Source organism: Anabrus simplex, chromosome 14 (genome assembly GCF_040414725.1).
Source record: "Anabrus simplex isolate iqAnaSimp1 chromosome 14, ASM4041472v1, whole genome shotgun sequence".
Taxonomy (NCBI): Eukaryota; Metazoa; Arthropoda; class Insecta; order Orthoptera; family Tettigoniidae; genus Anabrus; species Anabrus simplex.
In genome coordinates, this window is record NC_090278.1 from 22981034 (window position 1) to 22986738 (window position 5705).

General features: G+C 38.7%; 1 protein-coding gene across 1 annotated transcript in view; it reads left to right on the top strand.

The window, feature by feature from the left end:
- Positions 1–5705, top strand: part of LOC136885771 (gastrula zinc finger protein XlCGF57.1-like) — a 712640-nt gene that overhangs the window by 479753 nt on the left and 227182 nt on the right. The gene's annotated exons all lie outside the window — the stretch shown is intronic.

Genomic DNA, 5705 nt, shown 5'->3' on the forward strand with positions numbered 1-5705 from the left:
TCATTCATTTTCACCGTATGACTATTGTGATGGATATATTCTTGAATTCAAGCTTTTGTGGCTATTCATCTCTTAAAAGGACCAAGTTATAAGTATCTCCTAGCATCAAGTTTAGTTTTCCCATACATTATAATGATAACAATAATAGTCCAACTCCTTGGCTGAATTTTCAGTGTACTTCCCTTCAGTTGAGAGGGTCTTGGGTTCGATGCATGGCCGGATTAGGGATTTTAATATCTTCTGATCAATTCCTTTGGCTTTGGGACTGGGTGTTTGTGTTTGTCCCAGCATTCTCCTTTTTGTGTTCAGGTAACACACCACATTACAGTAGCCAATGGTGTGATGATAAACAGGGTTAAAAGTCAGGTTGTGAGTTTCACAAATAGGAAACATCCTCTCAGTTTTAATTACTGCATGGATAGGGTCAAAGTTCCTTTTGAGGATCATTGTAAGTTCCTAGGTGTTAATATAAGGAAATATCTTCATTGGTGTAATCACATAAATACGATTGTAAATAAAGGGTACAGATCTCTGCACATGGTTATGAGGATATTTATGTGTTGTAATAAGGATGTAAAGGAGAGGGCATAAAATTCTCTGGCAAGACCCCAACTAGAGTATGGTTCCAGTGTATGGGACCCTCATCAGGATTACTTGATTCAAGAACTGGACAAAATCCAAAGAAAAGCAGCTCATTTTATTCTGGGTGATTTCTAAGAAAGGAGTAACATTACAAAAGCGTTGCGAAGTTTGGGCTGGGAATAATTGGGGGGGGGGGGGGAGACAAACTACTTGACTAAATGGTATGTTACAAGTCATGTTCCAAGCTGTCAGTGGAGAGATGGCGTGGAACGACATTAGTAGAATAATAAGTCTTTAAAAGTAGGAAAGATCACAATATGAAGATAAAGTCTGAATTCAAGAGAACAAATTGGGGCAAATATTTGTTTATAGGATGGGGAGTTAGGGATTGGAATAACATACCAAGGGAGATTTTCAATAAATTTCCAATTTGTTTGCAATCATTTAAGAAAAGGCTAGGAAAACAACAGATAGGGAATCTGCCACTGGCCGACTGCTCTAAATGCAGATCAGCAGTGATTGATTGACCTCAGAAACGTGCAATAGTGATTACATCTCTTCATATAGGATTGGCGTCACGAAAGACATCCGGCTGTAAAACAGGACCAAGTCCACATGTTTGACGCAGTTCGCACCCACGACACCACAGTTGTGGGAAGAGCGGCAGTAGAAGAAGATATTGATAATCATCACAATGTATTAGCAAAACCAGCAGTAAAAAATAGGATATTGAAAATACAGCAGATATTTTTCAGTACCAACAGAACCGGGCCACAAAATTAGTTGCACATTATGGGGATTGAACCGCGAGTGTTCAGTAACCGAGTCCTGAATACAACTAAGTACTCGGGAACCAGGATAACTGCTTGTTTTCACCGAGCAACAAGTATTTTCTCTACCTGTATTATATAGTGATACCAATATTTCATTGCTCATTGCGGGGATCAATCTGTGGCCGCCATTAACAGAGCATTATACAGAACTACCCTGAGACCATGGCAGTTGCTTGTATTCACCAGTAAAGAGTAGCAGGTTTTCGTTATTAGTTATATTAGTACCAGAGTAGAATGGTACAGTAGGTACTTATGTTAACACTTTCAACATTATGCCTGTATGGGATATGAGCGCACTCTTTTCCTGATTGTGGACGGTGCCCATATATCATACAGGTGTGATTTTTTCGCGTGTGTTTATAGGCAGCAGCATGTATCCGTTATGGTTCCCGTCCATTGCTTGGAGGTTGTCCACTAGAATGCAGCTGTTATTGAAATTCAAATTCTCCTTGCCGTGACCTCTACCGAAATGTGCCGGGTGTGGATCGCACCAAATCTGTCAGCTGTGTTACTGTACAAACGTCCTCATGCTGGCTCAATTATAGTGATCTCTTGGATATTTTATCAGGAGAATTGGGTTCAGAAATAGATGACAGTGATGAAGATTCTGCTTACAAATCAGATAAGATATCAAGTGATAATTCAGACAGGATTCTCGCATTGTATGCAGCGGTAGTACACCTATGTGAATACTACAGGCGTGCATTATTCGAACTCAAGATGGGGCAAGATGCGACTTGTTGCATATGCAACCACCATTATGCATGAGTGGAACATATATTCTAAAATGCCTGAGTTTGCTCCAATTCTTTCGACAGGTAGGTGTACATCGTTATCAGACCCACATTCAGTGTCATATGACCACTGCTTGTGTTTACAGATACTTTGGTGACGAAGGAAATAATAATAAACATTTGCATAATATTCGCTTCATAATTAGGTACTTTGGTATAAGACGGTGCAATGTGTAATAGTGTCTAATTGTATGTGACTACTGTAAGATGATGTCCGTAAGTTGTGGATGTAGGCTATTTTGAAGAGATGTCACATCGCACAGCCTGCTTTGTTGTTTATTCAAAAGAAGTAAAATATGTCAGCAGAAATACTTCTGGGAGGATTTGGTACTTAAAAACACATATCACTGAAGGGGAGTCATCAAAGAGAACGCCTCTGGCCCGATCTGCATCACAGGAAGCTATCCTGTCGACAACAGCTGCGAGGCATCAAGGTAGGTGTACATCCTATCAAATACAGTAGAGACAATACGCGACACTGAGCGAGATATCGATTGAAAGCTATTGGAGATCTCTCTAGCGAGTAGACCTGAAAACTACCGATTCTCTCATAACATCACGTGTATTTTTGTGTGAATTCTTTGGTGTTATTTATGCGTTTTCAGTGAGTTGACATAATAAAATAGTAGCGTGTGTCATTCCTTGATATCTCCTCTCAACATGAGGGGAAAGGTATGTGCTGTGTTTGGCTGCAGTAACTATGAAGTAGAGAAGAATGCGCTGCCGTTCTTCAGGTTCCCTCGTGACAAGAAAATGTAAGTAATATTGTGTTTGCATATATATTCTTACAGTGACAGAGATTTTTTCTGACCTGCTCGACCCATATTTTAACTGGCTTAAAATGTAATACGCGTATTTTATTGTACCGTATAGTGCAGCAGTTAACCTTCAATACCGATGTGTTGTTGTAGGTGTGATCTGTGCGTTTTGAAATGTCACAGAAGTGATTTGGATAAGGTGTACAAGAAAGAAGGGACGTTACGCTTATATAAGTAGTATATAAGCTCTGTTCAGATCATTTCCAGGCCAGCGACTTTAAAAATCCTCGGCTACACAGCCAAGGGTATGTTACATTTTTACTCTAATTGTACGTAAATATTCGCGACAACATTTTCATACTTTTATTTCTTTTATCCCTCTTCTCAGATTAAAGCCGGAATTTTATAGATTATCTTTCTGTTAGTAGGCTTCATGCTAAGAGGAAAATTGTCCAGCTATTAAATGTTAATTCCCGGGATGAGTGGCTCAGACGGTTAAGGCGCTGACCTTTTGACCCCAACTTGGCAGGTTCGATCCTGGCTCAGTCCGGTGGTATTTGAAGGTGCTCAAATTCGTCAGCCTCGTGTCGGTAAATTTATTGGCAGGTAAAAGAACTCCTGCGGGACTCAATTCCGGCACCTCGGCGTCTCTGAAAACCGTAAAATAGTAGTTAGTGGGACGTAAAACAAATAACATTATTATTATCATTAAATGTTAATTCATTGCATCATATGTGTAAGGAATGTGCCGATATTTTTATTGACAAGTGTCTTAATGTGATGATACAATGTTTTTAAATGAGAAAAAAGACAAATCCAACCGTAAGAGTTCAGGCAGGAATGCTAAAGCTAAAAAAGTAGTCCATTTCACTTCTTGTTTATATGTCTAATTTCAGTCTTAGAATAATAACCTTTTAAATCATTCTTCATTCATTTATCCAGAATTGCTTTAGCAACTTCGAAGTTAATATCTCAATAACACTTTCTTTCTAGACGTAATTTATTTATCCATTTCCGTATATACATTTCCATTGATACTTGAATTTAGCGCGATATTTTCAGGTCAAGTCGCTAGGAGCGCCACCATCGAATTGTCTCCCATTTTAGCAAGGCTAAATCCGTAAGTGTCGCGTATTGTCTCTACTGTATTTGATCCTATCTACAGTTATTCACAAATTATGCAAGGTTATTCAGCTAAAGATGTCCACGTCAAATAACTCGTGAACCGATTAAGATACGGACACTGTGTTTTGGTATTAAGGCACTCATAGTTGAACATTTAGTTCTTTTCTAGGCTTTTGACAAAATGAGAACATTATTTCATGTTATAACTGCTGATATACTTTGAAGCTTACAATCATAGTTACTAGAACGTCACAGAGATCGCAGCACAGGAGAATTGGTCTCTTAGAGGATTATGCCTTTTAACACAAAGAAAATAAAGCATATGTTAACTAAAAGATTATAAGTTGCATTGAATAGGAGGGACCTCAAGCTATCTGTCATAAAGTTTTCACTTAATACTCTGTCAATACGGACCCAAAATTAAGTTTATAATATGCAATCAGTGGTATGTTCCATTCTATCAGCAAGGAGATAGTGCAGCAGATGAATAAGCTTGAGCGGAGCTTTCAAAAGTAGAAAATATCATAATATGAAGATGAAGTTGGAATTCAGGGGGACAAATTGGGGCACATATTTATTTATAGGACAATGAATAAGGGATTGGATTCATCTATCAGGAAAAATGTTCAATAAAATTTCCAGGTTCTTTGAACATGTTTAAGAAAAGGCTAGGTAAACAACTGATAGGGAACCTGCCACATGGGCAACAGCCCTAAACGCGGATCATTCATGACTGATTGAAAGAACATCTCCACAAGTGACAGCTACTGATGCCAAGAAATGAGCAACAAACACAAACCTACTTGCAATGGCCCGGTCCTGTCAGCTCGGAAGTCCGCGTTCAAATCCTTCCCCTGGCCAAGTATTTTTCTTCATTCTGGCCTTAAGCCATGTGCACATTGAGCCTATTGGAATTCACCTGCAGGGCAATCTGATTAGCTAATAAAATGACAATGGCATGAGATACCCAATTATGTTTTCCAAAATTATTTATCAGTATGACCAGCAGACTACCGCTGATATACCCAGTGCACGCTGTTTCCGACCACCCTGTGTCATTATTATATTAAAATTGTAGCATAAAAAGGCACCATAAATGCCTATTTAACCTTGTTCATAGTGAAATTTGTCATAATTTTGTCGCATGCAATATACTGAGGTAATAGTTCTCTGAAAGCTTCCTAGCACAGTAGTATGCCCATCTTGAGTTTCATGATTTTAACTTGAGTCAGCCTCTGGTCTTTCATTTGTTCCTTCTTAATCTGCTTTGGTGAATTCTTGCTCTCTTTTGATGCCAGCAATATCATGTTTGCACTGTCTACACATATTTTCTTATACCACTTTTCATGCGATTCTTTTTCCTTGTAGGATACCTTCATTGGTGTGGAAACTCTTCTCTTCTTCCATCATGAATTCCATTAAAATGAGGGTGATAATTCCATCATTTTCCTATTGAAATGGCAATAATTCTAGTAGCATCAGGATAAACAGGGAACAAGTGGCTGAAGTTCAAAGCATGCAAAAGTATCTTTGGTTCACTCAAAACAATACAGTATAATATCCAGGAGTAACAGGCCACACACAGCATCTGCAAACTTCGAGTACCCTCTGCT